We start from the raw sequence: 16,849 nt of genomic DNA on the forward strand, positions 1-16,849 counted from the left end.
CATCTTCAAAAACTTGGTCATCTTCCTTAAAGAATAGTGTATAATAATGTAGAACATGGTCGAAATCTATACCCTAAAGTTAGTGTACAGTGAACAGTTCGAGTGGATGTTTCTCACTAACAGGCGATATTTATTACTGTGATTTAAAGTTATTATTACTAACCAACAAGCATGTATCTTCATATATTTGAGTCTTCAAATTCTAGATAATCATTCCAATATCACTCTCCGAATATTTATACTGAATCATCCAAATTTATACTCTTGTATGCTTAGATTATCACTCAAAATTGTTGGGAATCTTCTAGTATTAACTAGAAGACATCCTTTTTTTAATTTAAATTACAATTCTAAATGTAGTTCTTATATTTATACAGACTGTTGTATTGCCACATAGAATTCAACACACGTTGCTCTTAAATTATTGATTTTAACCTCATTGAATCCATCTCTATAAAAGGAGCTTTTACTGCTTGTGAGAAAACCAATCCATCAACATTACTTGAGGGCCCACTTGGTGTAGACACTGAACTGTGTTCAATTTAGGCAGCACATTAAGTCTTTGGGGCCATTAAGCAACAGCTGTTGTGCTGGAAAGACGTTTATTGATTTGGTACCAAGGAAATAAAAACAATGTTCTTTGAAACAGTAGGCAATTTGGTTCTTCCTGAAAAGTAAAAACAGTACATACATCTAAATATGTTCCATGCCTTTTAACTACCCCACTAAATGTCATGCACTTGAGATCTGCAAGGTTGGGGACAAATATTAGATTATGTTGTACAACTTTTTATTTATATGAAGCATAAAGCACTTGTTAGGTAGTGTGTGTGCGTGTGTGTGTGTGTATATATATATATAGAGAGAGAGAGAGAAAGAGAGAGAGAGAGACAGATAGAGACAGAAAGAGAAACTGACTAATTGGTTTTAACAGCAATGTCTGTCTATCTATCTATCTATCTATCTATCTATCTATCTATCTATCTACATTATAAATAGAGTTGGCCCCCTGTGACAGCAGGCAAATCTTTCCATGAATACTTTGGGATTTGTGAATGTGCCCTAACCAGGAAATGGTAGAAGACAGTCAATCCATCAACATGTCAGCGCTAGTCTTCTTTCGAGTTCTTGTGCAAAGTTTGAACAGGTGGGGTTTTGCATATTCATAAAACAAGGAAATTTTAGGCTTCCAAATTACATACATACTCCTCATTTGTTTACTTTTTCACATAAAATATCAGACTGAAGGTACATAAGCATAGTCAAAACTCATGGCTTTTGTCTCTCCAAAGCCATGTTATGATAGTATAAAGATTTGGAAAGGTAGGTATGCAAGGGTTTATGCAAATCACGTGGTATTGCTTTTACAATGCAAAGAGCCTGCCCCAAAGGAACAAGATTTGCACCCCTTAGTTTACTTATACTCACCGGTGAACACAGAATTCACTGACAGCAATACAAAATAACAAATATTAAAATAAATTTGTTTTTGCCTATTGTTTTTATATCAAAATCAAATACATTTAGTACCTTGAATACACAAGATTCTTGTATGTTTTATAACAATTATGAACTAAGATCATATAATTTGCATTCAAGTATATATATCCCACAACTTTTTGGTGGGGACACACCTGGGTTTGAAAAAGTGTACATTTTACTAAGACTATCTAGGTTATTAAACTGAGCAGCTCTTTCAGGACTGTATACAACTTTCTGCACTGTATGAAATGATAAACATCTACTTTTCTGTAACCCAGAATGTTTAGTCGTTAACATTGAGATTATTATGTAAATTTTTCATCAGTGACTAAAACAAGCTTGATATAAAATTCAAGGCGTGTCTATATTTAGGGGAGGCAGGCTGGGAAGAGTCCAGGAGAAGAGAAACGTTCCTTTCTCTGTCTTCTCCCCTGGGGACCTGGGAAACATCTTCACTAATGAGCTGGGGTTGTTAATACAGCTATTAGCCCTGTTGTTGCACTTCGGATTATCGCTTTCTGGACCTGAGAAAATGTTGAAAATAAAATAGCGAATTCCACTAGAGTGGGGACAAGAGCTTACGAGCTTTGATGTATTCCACAGTATTTGGCAGAGTGTTAGCCATAGGAAATGATCAAAAATTATTTCTTGCTAACGAATTGAGGCCTGGGGCCCTTTCTATTTCTTTCACTCTGCTAAGGTGACTGTACGATTAGGGCTCCTTTTCGAGGTTCAATGTGGGTCTATCTCAACACCTTAGAAATTTTAGAGTGTCTCAAAAAAAATGAATGAAAAAGCTCACTTTTGGTCTGAAATAGTGTCAGTATATACAATTACAACTGTTAGCACATTTACCTTTTTTTTCTAAGCCTTAAAAATAACATTAGTATACTCCCTTTCAGTGGTTAAACTTCATCTCATAGTGAGAGAAAATTGATAAAAGTTGACAATGGGAAAAGGTAACTAAATGAGATGCTTTTTATTCAGGGAAAAAATGCGGCTAAAAATGTTGTTCTTGAAAACAAACCTAAAGCTATCCAACACACTATAATGTTAGAGTTCTATGTATTAGTCAACTGAAAGAGAGAGATTGCTCTGTGTACATATACCCACACACCCCGGAAGCGAGAGACATTGTATTGAAATATCATGGTCTTTTAGAATAATCATTGAGAATGACTTCTAAGAACCTTGTTGCTTTTTGATTTTTTTGTATCACAGCATCAACCTGACTGGGAATATCTTCTTTTGGAACCAGGTTGTGAAAAAGAAAATTGACTTGAGGTAAAGTACAGAGGGAGTCCTCAGCTCTAAAAGCTCCCTGAAATATCACAAGCTTGTAGGGGGTGAATAATTTTTTTTGGTATTTTTGGTCATGATCTCTGTGTAATCTTCAGAAGAGGATATGAGTCTTTAAAAAGGCTGAGTAATCACTATTTTACATTTATAATTCAACATCTAGCTTGGGATGACATGCAATTATCCCCCACCTGCTTTTCATGATGAGATTTCAAACAATGTTTCTGTAGATGTCTCTTTTGCCAGTATCACCTGGGCTTCAAGCTGGAGTTCCTTTGAGAATGTGATATGTGGCTGACTTCAGTGGCTCAGCTCCTTCTGGAAGTTGTGAATACAATTGTAAATACAAATCTGTATTATTCCTTATTTTGTTTCCACATGTTATTGGAGGTGTTGACTTCAGGCTTTGAGTCCCTGGGTGGTTTGAGTCCTGGCTGCCTTAGCAATGACCTTTATCCTTGTATACTCCCATGAAATTTGAGGCAAACCATCTCTCCTTTGCTAATGGTACTCAAATGTGCACTTCTGGGAGCTCTATGCATGGTATCTCCAACAGAGAGTTCACATCTTTGGGGACTTCCTGAGAGGAGTCTTGTGATCTTGAGGGAATAGGACAAAACTTACTGTTTCAAGTTAGTGCATTCATGCAGTACAATAAGTTTACAATACCAGCATTAAGCAGCTCTTATGTCTTCAGAGGTAATACAAGTAGGTATTTTTATTCATTGGAAATGACTTCTACCTTTAATTATTCTATATGTTCTTCTTTTTCTATTAGAACATGATTAAATATAACGATTATTGGAAATAAAAAATGATAAAAGCTTAACTGACAAAGATGAGATTCATAATTATTTCCTAAGGGGCTACTTCCTGTCCTGAATTCTGATCTTGTTTAAGATGTTTTTTACTGTCTCTTTAATGTAACATTTCTACTACTTCCTTCCTTCATCTTATTTCTCAGTCACTTCAGTTCTGATTATTACAACCACTTTTTACTTAGGTTTCCTGATTCTAGTCTCTGCCTTATTCCACTGTAACTTGTCTGATTGTGCCAGGTTACATTTCCTCAAGCCCAAATTTCATTATTATACTCCTCTTGATACAAAATCCAAGAACTCCTTAATTGTTATTCTATCCTGCCACCATATACTCAGTAATCTACTTAGCACTAGCCAACTATCCAAATATATCTCCCATTACTTCTCATAACACGTTCTCTATTATAGCTGGGATTTTACATTTTTCCTAATTAGATGTCCCAACTTAGCTTTCACACATGCTTTATTTCCTCACTAGGAATATCTTGCTCTTCCACAGATGACTTTTCCATAGTACTTCTTTTAGAAACTAATATATAGGGGCTCCTGGGAGGCTCAGTCGGTTAAGCATCTGACTTTAGCTCAGGTCATGATCTCACAGTTTTTGAGTTCAAGTCCTACATTGGGCTGTCAGCAGCAGATCCTCTGTCCCCTTCTCTCTCTGCTCCTACCCTGCTCATGTGCCTGTTTTCTCTCTTTCTCAATAAAATAAACACTAAAAAATAACCTACTATGTGTATGTATATTCTCCATTATACTTCACAACTACTATCACCCACGAGGTGATCCTTTACTCTCCAAATTCCTAAGAGGAAGCTGCTACTGGTCAGTTTGTTCTTCCTCAAACTAGGAAAGATACTCTCCAGTGACCTTGCCCTCTGCTTCTTTTCTGTTTGCAAGATCCTAACTAAGAGTACATTGAAAAAAATCTTCCTTATTGAAATAATTGGTGAATAGTGAGTAATTGACAGATATATGCATAGTGTTTGACAGCTCTTTGCTCCATATTGGAAATGCATGATTTTCCTTTTCACATGATGGCATGTATGAAATACTACCTCTGGAATTGCAGGAACTTACTTAACAATTGATATATTCAACAATTGTTATGTACCAGGCATGGGAGATTCAGCAATAAACACGTTAGATAACACCTCACAGGGCTTAAATTCTACTGTGTGAGTATCTATGGGGGCTCACACAGACAATGAACGTGATAAATATTTAAAGTACATAGATTTACAGATGGTTACAAGTGTTAAATAAAACAGAATGAACACAAGGGGTATAGGAGTCGTGATGAGGATGAGAGATTAGAATTTTATATAACTTTTCCAGGGAAGATCTAACGAAAAGGTAATAATTTTATATCGTTTGCTAACATCTGACTTTTTTTTTTCTCTTCAAATTTTACTTTAAATTTTAGTTAGTTAACATACAATGGAATATTGGTTTCAGGAGCAGAATTCAGTGATTCATCACTTACATACAACACCAGTGCTCATTATAACAAGTGACCTCCTTAGTACCCATCACCCATCTGGCCCATCCCCAGATCACCCCCCTCCACCAACCCTCAGTTTGTTCTCAATCTTTACGAGTCTCTTATGGTTTGTTTCCCTCTCTCTTCTTTCCCCTCCCCATACGTCCAACTGTTTGTTTCTTAAAATCTGACTTTAATATGAAAAACACATGCGAAAAGCTTACTAGAAAGTGTTTTTTGGAACAATCCATGTAAGTGAGTAAAGGCAGCAATATTGTCAGAAGGAGAAATTATATTGCAATGCAGTAGCAGCAGAGAACTCAGCTCGGAGAGCTCAAAGGCTGACATGGTCCTTCAGGTTTATATTGAAATGAAGCACAAAGACTGGACTAGTATGCCTTCTTTAAGGACCATAGCAGCTAGGGACTGAGTGGGGCAGTACCACAGGCTTCCGTTTGGTATTCACTGTGTTAACCCTTACTGTATAAACCAGAAACATGATATGAGGATTTTGCCAACTGCCATGTATATTCATTCTAATTATACATTTAGGGACTTGAGAAATGACTACTGGCTGAGTCTGTGAATCCAGTGGATCCACCTTGATATGGTCCAGGATACCATTTATTACCTGGTTTCTATATGTCTCCATTCTAGCATGATGGCCATTATGCTACTGCTGGTCCCCGAGTATCAAGATCCACTCAGACCCCATATTATATTCATTCTATAATATGGCATGGTGTTGAAGTTTTCTCACTCATGGGGATCTTTCAATATTTGAGCACTGGTTCTGAGAAGTAGCTCAAGTATAGAAATAGAATAAGGGTTCATAACATTTTTTGAGAGCAGTCACTCTTATCCTCCTAATGAATACCCTTGATTTTTCTGGTTGTTTAACCTGAGCAATACTCATATTGCCTGCTCATTTATTTGGGCTTTAAGAACATTCTGTTTTATTAACTATTTTCATAGGTCTCTGCCTGTAAAGGTCTCCTGGCTGCCACTCTGACTTTGACTTTCATTACAGTATTACATTTATTTTGGTTCTCATAATTAAGTGCTAAAACCTGGTCTCTCTTATTTTGGGATCTTATTACTCCATTGATTGAGGAAGCCTAGGTCTGTAATTGATTTTTTAATCATCAACACCTGCCTATAAAGAACTATCTCAATAATGCTGAAATCTTCACTAGAGCTTTTCTCATTATTTTAATACATAGAAAGTTTTTTGGTCACTTCTTAAAGTCTGACTGGTTATCCAGTGTAGGACACCAACTTCTCTAAGCCTCCTATTGCCCTTCTCTACCATTATCATGGGACAACACTATATCTGGTCTGCTAAGAGCCATCCTAGAAAACATGTTAATACCATCTCCCAGGGTATTGGCACCCTGTATCATAGGAACAAGCTTTTGTATGATACCTTTCCTTTATCCAACTTTATGTCTTCCCTTCTTTTGATCTAGTATCATTAGAAACCAGTCATATGTATAGGTATTCCATATACATGTTGGTTAGTTTGTATATATGTTGGTTAATTTCTATAACTCTTTCAGTATGTGGGCTCTTTCTTCTGACGCAGGTCCAGAGCTTCCCTGGCCAGGTTATGTCATAAGCAGATTTATAGTTATTGGTCTTTAGGAGAAGTGGGTATAGATCTTCAATAGGTTGAACGTTATGTTATAAGACAAAGGCCTCTGCATTATTGCCATGCAAGAGGGAGTACTAGCCTTTTAAAAGGAAGAGTATACCACTTTTGCTAGCCCAGAGGGTCCAGATCTAAGGATTCAAGATTTTCTGATGCATCAGACCAGCCATTGCTATTCTAAGTCTCTGAGTTTCACTTCTTTCCAATGACAACTTTGATTTTGGTGGAGTAGTCTTGCCAAGGTTGAAAATTCAATCTTCTTTGGAACTCTCCTATTCTTATAATTAAGTCCTACACCTGATCATCACTTTTTCCACGCTTTTCTCTACTACATGATATGAGAGACTCTTTTTATCCAGCACAAGGCATCCGTGGCTTTTGCACTTTGCATTACATTGGTGATTAATTGCTCTTGGCCTTTCATTGTCTTTCTCCAGTGAATAGATAGTCCACGGCTATAGTCCTTACAATATCTATTTTTCTTAGCTCAAACACTAAGATTTTGCTCGCCTACACATTGTCTATCACTGGTATGCCATCCCAGGTGAAAAGCTTTATAAAGTAAACTGCTACTAAAGCCAAGGGCTATCAGTGATATGCTTACCACCAACAAAGGGAGGTCTAATTGTTCAGCTGGCTAGAGGTTGAGGGTGTCGGGTAGGTAATCTTTCTCCAGTATGCCATTTTAGAGTGTGCTTCTTAGGAACACCCCTGGTACCAACTCTCTGAGATTAAGTTTCCTGAAAATGGAATCAGACAGATTTACATGACAAAGTGCAGCGGGCAATACCCTTGGCAGATATGCCGATATGGAGTAAGAGTAAAAACTTAGCAAGAGGAATGGTTGAACTACAGTGTATTTACAAGAGGGGATTCAGCTGATCCTGTAAGAAGTCTTTAGCTAGAATGAGTCTTCAACTCATAACTGAGAAGGGAGATGAACCCTTACATTCCCAAGTTTTCCAATCACTGGATGTGGAAACCCCTGAATTGTACTCAGGTACAACTTAAATAAAGCCTTGGGAAATACAGCTCCTTTTGGTCAAGGACAATTCCTGAGGAGGGACTCAGGTGCCAACACTCCCAGTAGCTGAAAGAACAAGTGTCACAGACATGAAAGGAATTCTAAGTGGTGCAGCAGAAGTGTTCACTTCAGTAACATTGAGGCAAGGACATCAAAGAGATGAGGAATAAAAAGCAAAGACATCTGGAGAAAGACAAATCTGAGCAAAGAGAATGGTAAGTGTGAAAGCCACGAGGCAGACACTTGTCTAATGTAACTGAAGAACTGTAAGAGAACTATAATGGCTGAATAGAGTAAGTACATGCTATTTATGGGTGGGTAGAAGAATAAAGCAGAATTAGTAGGAATGGGGTGGGTGGTCCAGATTATTGAGAGGCTCCTAGTTTAGCTCAGGAGTTACTCTCAGATACTGGAAAAACATTGCAGGGCTAACAGAATTCTGGATAGCATGTTGAAAATTAATTAAGAAAATTTCACAATAAATCAGGTGAAAGGCAACATGATTTAAGGCTAGATTATCACCACGGTAGCAAATGGTCAGATTCTGGATACAGGTTACAGGTAGTACTGACAAGGTTTGAGAGATGAAGGGTTTGTGAGAAATAGAGGAGCCTGAATAATTGTAAGAACACAGTTGCTATGTACTGAGATGGGAAAGACTGTGAAACAAATTTAGAAAGACCAGGAACTCAATTTTTGAATATCATATATTGAAATAGCTATTAGCCATATTAAGTATTCAAGCAGGCCATCATACATGAGTCTATGAGTGTAGGACTGGCTAGAATATAATTCTGGCTAGAATATAATTTGAGACTCATCAGCAGATGATGGCATTCAAAACATTCAAAAGTAGATGATATAATGAAGGGCATATGTAAAGATAGAAAAGAGGTTCAGAGGTTGTATCCAAGGTAATTTAAAGAAGTCTGGGAAGTTGTTGCTAATGTGGAAGAAGTATCAGGAGAACATATCTCCTGATCAGGAGAGATAGTCCACGCTCGTGGATCGGAAGAACCACTATTGTCCTCCTAGAAGCCAAGGAAAGGCATGGGGTCTTATAAGATGGGAGTGATTCACTCTGTCAAATGCTACTCATCAAGTCAAGAAAAAAAAAATACTGAAAATTAATCCTTGAATCCAGTCAGGCCTACCTCTTACATTTCCAAGCCAGAATATTATTCACAGCACACATACTACACATCTAAATATTTATTATAAATCAAGCTAACAACTTTTTCTTTAGTGTTTATTCACTTTTGAGAGACAGACAGAGAACAATCAGTGGAGGGGCAGAGAGAGAGTGAGACAGAATCCAAAGTAGGCTCCAGGCTCTGAGCTGTCAGCCCAGAGCCTGACACGGGGCTCAAACTCACAAACCAGGAAATCATGACCTGAGCTGAAGTCCAGCATTAACCAAATGAGCCACCCAGGCGCCCCAACCTAACAACTTTAAAAAAAAGTATTCTTCCTCTTAAAAAAACAGTAACTTCATAGTGCTGTGAAAAGACATGGTCAAATTTAGCCCACTGAGTGATTTTTAATACCAAAATATGAAAGAATGAAGATCTTGCCTCTCTTCTCTTTCCACCATTAACTCTGAGCTCTGCCATGACAGAACTCTTGCACAGGCAAGCTCTGGCCAAGCTCTCTTAACAACATACAAACAGCTACTTCTTGGTAATCCCTCTGGACTAGGGATATGTATACTAGTGGTGTGTTCAACTCTTGAGGGGTCAGACTCAAGAAAGAGGCCCATGCAGATCCTGAAGTGGGTTTGAGTGATTTTAGCAGGAAATTATGGGATTTTGGTTTCTTGGAATGTGGTCTAGAGGAGGAGCATAGGTTCCAGGTGGGCATTTCCCCTTGGCCTCATGAACTCCTTCCTCTGTGGGAGGTGAGCTCAGACATGAAGGGCCAGAACAGGGATTTCTAAGTTGTGGGGCTCATGGAAGTGGCCCCTCTTGACTGAATATAGAGGTAGTACATAATTTAGAAGTGTTGACCTGGATAACCATGGTTTCAAAACAGTGTTATAAGTGAAAAAAAATGGGGTAGAGAAATCAGAGACTGCAGTGGACATTGCTTTCAAGGTTTTCTTCTGTAAAGGGAAGGGAAGGACTGTCATGGCAACTGGTAGGGACATTGGTCAAAGAGGATGCTTTTGTATATAACCTATGAGAAAGAAACAGTGCAAAGGGAAAATGGTAAGATTTGATAATGCATACTAGAAAAGAGACTGTGTTGTTGAAATGATCTTCTTGGGTAGGTGAGAAAGAATGACACGTAGTGCACAAATGGATGGTAGTTTTCTATTAGACTAGACAGTTCATGTACAGTAACAAGAAAGAAGGAAAAGAAAATAAATATTAAAGCAGACAGATGTTTGGTATAATGCTGGAAGGATTCCCATTTACAATTGAGTCCAAAATAATGATCTATCTAGGAATAAACTTAACCAAGGAGGTAAACGACCTGTACTCTGAAGACTATAAAACACTGATGAAAGAAACAGAAGATGACACAAAAAAATGGAAAGATATTCCATTCTCATGGATCAGAAGAACCACTATTGTTAAAAATGTCCATATGACCCAAATAAATCTACAGATGTAATGCAACATCTATCAAAATACCAACAACACTTTTCATAGAACTGGAACAAATAATCCTAAAATTTGTATGAAGCCATAAAAGACCCCAAATAGCCAAAGCACTCTTCAAAAAGAACAAAGCTGAAGGCATCACAACCCCAAACTTCAAGATATACTACCAAAGCTTTAGTAACTAAAACAGTGTGATACCAGCATAAAAATAGACACATAGATCAAAGGAACAGGATAGGGTACCCATACATAAACCTGTGATTATATGATCAATTAATCCATGACAATGGAGGCAAGAATATGCAATAGGTAAAAGACAATCTCTTCAACATATGGTGCTGGGAAAACTGACATGTGGAAGAGTGAAATTGGGCCATTTTCTTGTACTAAACATAAAAATAAACTCAAAATGGATTAAAGACCTAACAGAGAGATGTGAAACCGTAAAACTCCTAGAAGAAATCACAAGCAGTAATTCCTTTAACATTGGCCATAGAAACATTTTTCTTGATATCTTTCCTCAGGCAAGGGAAACAAAAGCAAAATTGAACTACTAGGAATACACCAAAACACACACACAAACAAAACAAAACAAAACAAACAAAACAAAACACAAAAAACATTTTTGCACAGGGAAAGAAACAATGAACAAAAACAAAAAGGCAACCTAACGAATGGAAGAAGATATTTTCAAATGATATATCTGACCAGGAGTTAATATACAAAATATATAAAGAACTTCTACAGCTCAACACACACACACACAAAGCAAATAATATGACTAAAAATGTACAGAGAAATTTGATAGATATTTTTCCAAAAGATATACAGATGGTCAACAAACCCCTAAAAAGATACTCAACATCACTACTCGTCAGGGAAATGCAAATTAAACTCACAATGAGATATCACTTTATATCTGCCAGATAGGCTAAAATAAAAATCACAAGAAATAACAAGTGTTGGAGAGGAAGTAGAGAAGAGGGAACTCTTGTGCACTTTTGGTGGGAATGCAAATTAATGGAGCCACTGTGGGAAGCAGTATGGAGTTTCCTCAAAAAAAATAAAACTAGAATTACCATATGATCCACTAACTGCACTAACTAGCCAAAGAAACAAAAACACCAATTCTAAAAGATATGTGCACTTCTGTGTTTATTGCAGCATTATTTACAGTAGCCAAGATATGGAAGCAACCCAAGTGTCCATCTGTAGATGAATGGATAAAGAAAATGTGGTATTTATACAGAATGGAATATTACTCAGCCATAAAAAAGAATGATATCTTGCCATTTACAATAACACGGATGGACCTAGAGAGTCTTATGCTAAAGGAAATAAGTCAGTCAGAAAAAGACAAATACCATATGATTGCACTCATATGTGTAATTTAAGAAACAAAGGGAAAAAAGACAAAACAACCTGACTCTTAAACACAGGGAACAAAATGGTGGTTACTAGGTGAGGAGATGGGGTGGGAGATTATGGGTGAAATAAATAAAGGGTGTTAAAAGTATGCTTACCTTGATGATCACTGAGAAGTGTATAGAATTGATGAATCATTGGTAAGCACCTGACTTCAACTCAGGTCATGATCTTATGGTCTGTGAGCTCAAGCCCCACATCAGGCTCTGTGCTGACAGCTCAGAGCCTGGAGCCTGCTTCCAATTCTGTGTCTCCCTCTCTCTCTGCCCGCCGCCCTCTCCTCCCCCCCCCACCATGCTATGTCTCTCTCTCAAAAATAAATAAACATTAAAAAAAATAAAAAAATGAATTGTTGAATCATTATGTTTTATACCTGAAATTAATATAACACTAAATGTTATTCTTGAATAAAAAGATAATAAAAATGTCTCTTCGGATGGCTTCTTTTTTATTTAAATAGGAAGCAAGAGAGGGAGCATGTATTTGATATACTAAAAGAGAGTGAAATAGTCATCTAATTTGTTACCAGTTCAACCTAAATAACCCTTTATATTAGCCATAAAACCAAAGATGCCTCAGCAGTCATTGTGTTGTACAAATCCCCAAATCTTTTCCTTTAGGGGTTGTCCTTAAATTCCTCAGGAATTTGGAGATTGCTAACAGCTCATTTCTCTGAAACCTCTCTCACATGGACTTTCATGTTCTGGCTAATAACCTTTTATGCCTTCACACCTGGTCTTCTGTCTTCACTGAATTCTTTCACTGTTTCTTTTTATAAAGCAAGATTCTTTCACATTTCTGTCTTTAAATCCGATGCTCCTTCTTCAGACAGCCTCATTTCCTCTTCAGGACTTAAGGATTACTGTTTCTTATCCAGGTACATACTTCACCCTCTCTCCCTGATTATTGGGGCAGACTCCTAAAGAATTTACTTCCTCTTTTCTTTCTACCAAACTCTTGCTCAATCTGATATCACACGGATGTAAGAGTTATCTTCTCAAGGAACAAATGACTCTGTCCTTTATAACATGTCCATTGTTTAAAGTAAAAACTTTTAGAAGACCCAAAGGACATAAACTAGGTTTTTTATTTTTATTTATTTTTTTAGTAATCTAAACAGTAGGATTGAAAAACTATTATCCTAAAAACGTGAAATACTGAACAAATGCTCTTTCTGGAAATTACACAATTTTCACCCCCCACTTCTGACCACACTTTCCCAGAATAATTGTTGAGTTACAAGTTCAAATAAAACTGAAGTTCGCCCTACACCAAACACTTACCAACACCAGGGAGCTAAAGCCTACAGAAATAATCCACTGTACAAGACCCTCCACTTCCAAATATTTCTCTGTAAATATTTACTTTGTGTTTCCAGTTTGAAGGAATGTCTCAGAAAATAAAATGTCTTGTAAAACTTTTAAGTCTATACTAGTTAATCCACCTTTGTCCTGAATTTTACATTTGTCTCCTATATTCTAAATCCTAGTTGAATTTTTTGTTTTTCATGCCTTTTTTCGCTAGCTCATCATGTCTTTCATCATTAACCTTGTGCTGTTCTTGTTGCCTCAATGCCCTTTCTCATCTCAAAAAGGTTTAATGCCCAATTCAATGTCACCGCATCCACTACAGTCAACTCTAACAACACTTGAAAGCTCTTTACATATTATCTGAAAATATAAAATTTTACTGTGACCCATTTTTTAAAAAAATGTTTATTTTGAGAGAGAGAGAGAAAGAGCGAGTGGAAGAGGAGCAGAGAGAGAAGGAGAGAGAATCACAAGCAACCTCAGCACTCTCAGTGCAGTGCCCGGTGAGAGGCTTGATCCCACGAACCATGAGATCACGACCTGAGCTGAAATAAAGTGTCAGAGGCTTAACCAACTGATCCACTGGGGTGTCCCTACCAGGACCACTTTTACAGTAAGTAACTGAACATATTGAAATTCATTTAAATAATTTATATATCTGGTTTATTGTTGGTTTGCAAGCACCTCGGGGGCTTTCCAAGTATAATCTGAAACTGGCCCCACAACGTGGAGGGCAGGGAGAGACTGAAAAAGAAGTCACTACAGATTGGTAGATGGAAGTTTTAAGAAGCAAAGAAACTTACATTCAAGGCTTGTCCTGGGTGGCTGCAAGACGAGTAGCTTTCTGCACCTGCCCATGAAATCTTAAAAGTGTGCATAGAGGTTTTAACTAGGTTCAGTCACATATTCCAGCCAGATGGTCTCAACCATTTATCACTATCTCAAGGCTATGTCCTTGGAGCAGCCTCTGGGATCAGGGAAGGCAAGTGGACCCCATAATCCAAGGACATGGGGTAAGGAACCTCCAATTGCTGGGTCCAGCTCACAGCAATCAGGTCTTCTTGATGACCCACCCCCAACAATTACTCGTACTAACTGAAAAACTATAGGCTCCAGAGACAGAAAAATCTGAAAAAAATACTGCATGTTATTTGTACTTTAGTCAGAACTATGCGACAGTCTTCTGCAATGATGGGAATATTCTGTATCTGCACAGTCTAAAACTATCCATTCGCTGCATGTGTCCACTGAGCACTTGAAGTGTGTCTAGTGCAAATAAAAACTACATTTTAAATTTTTAAAAATTTTAATTATTTTGGGTTTAAACTTAGATAGGTACAAGTAGCTACTGGCTTTAGTTACTACATGTTCAGCCTGCAGGTGTACACACTGAGATTTCTTGTGTAAATGTCATCTGCAAAATCCCTTCATCTCACCACATGTAAACCCTTGCTGTGAATGCTGCTATAAGATTCATATTTGGGGCACCTGGGTGGCTCAGTCAGCTGAGCGTCTGACTTCAGCTCACGTCCATATCTTGCAGTTCATGAGTTCAAGCCCCGCGTCTGGCTCTGTGCTGACAGCTCAGAGCCTGGAGCCTGCTTCACATTGTGTCTCTGCCTCTTTCTCTGTCTCTTCCCCACTTGTACTCTGCCTCTCTCTCTCTTCCTCTCTCTAAAATAAACATAAAGGAAGTTAAAAAAAATTCACATCTCATCTAGCCATTGCCAAACTGCACTGTGCATACCAACTTGGGCCTTCTCTCTATGACTCATGCTGCATAATCCTAATCTGACTGTTTCCCTCTTTATCCCCACACTTCCCAAAACACATGAAAGCCTAAAAACAGTCACAAAGCCGTTACTCTCTGAAAACGAACCCATGATCCAGTATTTTCATTCTTATTTGTTGCGGTTTCTATTTGTTATGCACATATGAGTCAGAGACATTACTGGATGCTTGATGGTAGCAGGAAGAAAAGTTAATGTGTTTCAATGACTGTGCATTTTTCTCATCCTTTGTCGTACTAGCAAAAGAATAATTTCATGTCTCCCTTGAATTATCTTTTCCCTAGAAAATCCTCAAATGGTTTATCTGCTTATTCAACACACTTTGTATCTCTCCTGAAATTTTTAGCTACAGTCGTACCACAGAATGATATTCTTAAAGAATATTTAAAAAATGGTCAGGACAATAATCCAAGTGCACATGAAAAAAGAACTGTGGTGTAAGAGGTTTATGGTTAATGTCAGAAGAATTGTATAGATACACAGGCACACAAAGACTCAAGGAGTTCAGAGAAGAGACCTATTGCTTTTATATGCTTTCATATATAAGGAATCTTATATAAAAAAGTTAGGATTCTAGCTATGTTTTGAATTATAAGTAAAATTGCACATGGATAAAATAAAAAGCAAGCCAGAGCACTACTGTGTTTGTAGTTGTGCCATCCTGTGCTAATTTCTTAATATTTAAAAACTGATTTTCTTCCCTTGTAAAATGAAAGACTTACTACCTCCATTTTTTTTTTAATTTGAAGATTAGAAACAATGTCCTTAAAGCTCCTAGCATGGTGCTTAGAGGATCACAGCTTTTTAATACAGAGTAGCATTTATGATTTTTCCAGATGAAGGAAACTGCATGTTATGAGAACCAGAGGTGAGACTTCCCACAGACACAGGAGAGTTTAAGAGACAGTGTGGTGAGATACCATGAACAGATCAGTTTGGCTCAAGGACTTTGTATATTTGGGAGCAATATGAGACATATATAGAAAAATATACTGAAACAAGATTGTGAAAGGCACTTTGTTCCAAGGTAAGGAGTTTATCATATAGATTGGAAGGAGCCAATAAATGTTCTTCAGTAACATGGTAGCCAAGTAGATGCGGTGTTTTAAGAATAGAAACTTATGTACTATACTTGGAAAATGGAGTAGATACAGAGCATCAAGTCAGGAGTCTGGCATGGTAATTGAATCATCAGAAAATAAGGATTAGAATTAAGGTATCAAAAGTGGGAAAATAAAAGTGATGTACAAATTGAAAAAATAATACCTATATAAAGGTAATAGATGCTTGATCAAAAGAGGAACATGGAATGAAAATTTGGTGTAGCAAAAAGAATTTTTTGGAGTTAGTCTTGAGCTCAAAATCCTGCCTTCACTTTTTGCATGAACTTAATCATATACTCAATTTCCCTGAGCCTCCGTTACCTCCCTTGTAAAATAAAACTAATGATAGCAGTGAATTTGCTGTGCAATTATAATATGGTGTAATAGTAATGTATTTTTTGTTCTGAATTGGAATGATGATGGTATAAATGAGCAGGATTTGGAAAAAAGAACAAAATATTTGAAACAGGAAATAATAAGACTAACATTTATTTGATATGAATTGAAGGATCTCCTTGAGGTAACATATAATAGGCATTTGAAAATTCATGACTAGTACTGAAGAGAGGGACCGTTATTTAATTTTGAAAACAGAGGATGTTTTAGAAGTATTGGGTAGAAATCTAGGCCTGAGGTGTCAGAATTGTAAGGTTTCTGAACCTACAACTCTGTATCCCTGAGTGTAGTTCATGATGAAATCTGATTTAGAGCATGGGAATAGATTTCCTAGCCTGTTGCTCTTACCTTTCCCATTGAGTCTCTACAATATGGCTAAATATGGTTGTCTAAGCCTCATTTGAAAATCTCCATTGATTTTGAGATGTGGCATTCTCGTCTCTCTGCTAAACAGCTCCA

The sequence above is a fragment of the Lynx rufus genome, unplaced genomic scaffold, assembly GCF_022079265.1.
Source record: "Lynx rufus isolate CCGP_SWC_20201006 ecotype Redwood Valley unplaced genomic scaffold, mLynRuf1.p SCAF_4, whole genome shotgun sequence".
Taxonomy (NCBI): domain Eukaryota; kingdom Metazoa; phylum Chordata; class Mammalia; order Carnivora; family Felidae; genus Lynx; species Lynx rufus.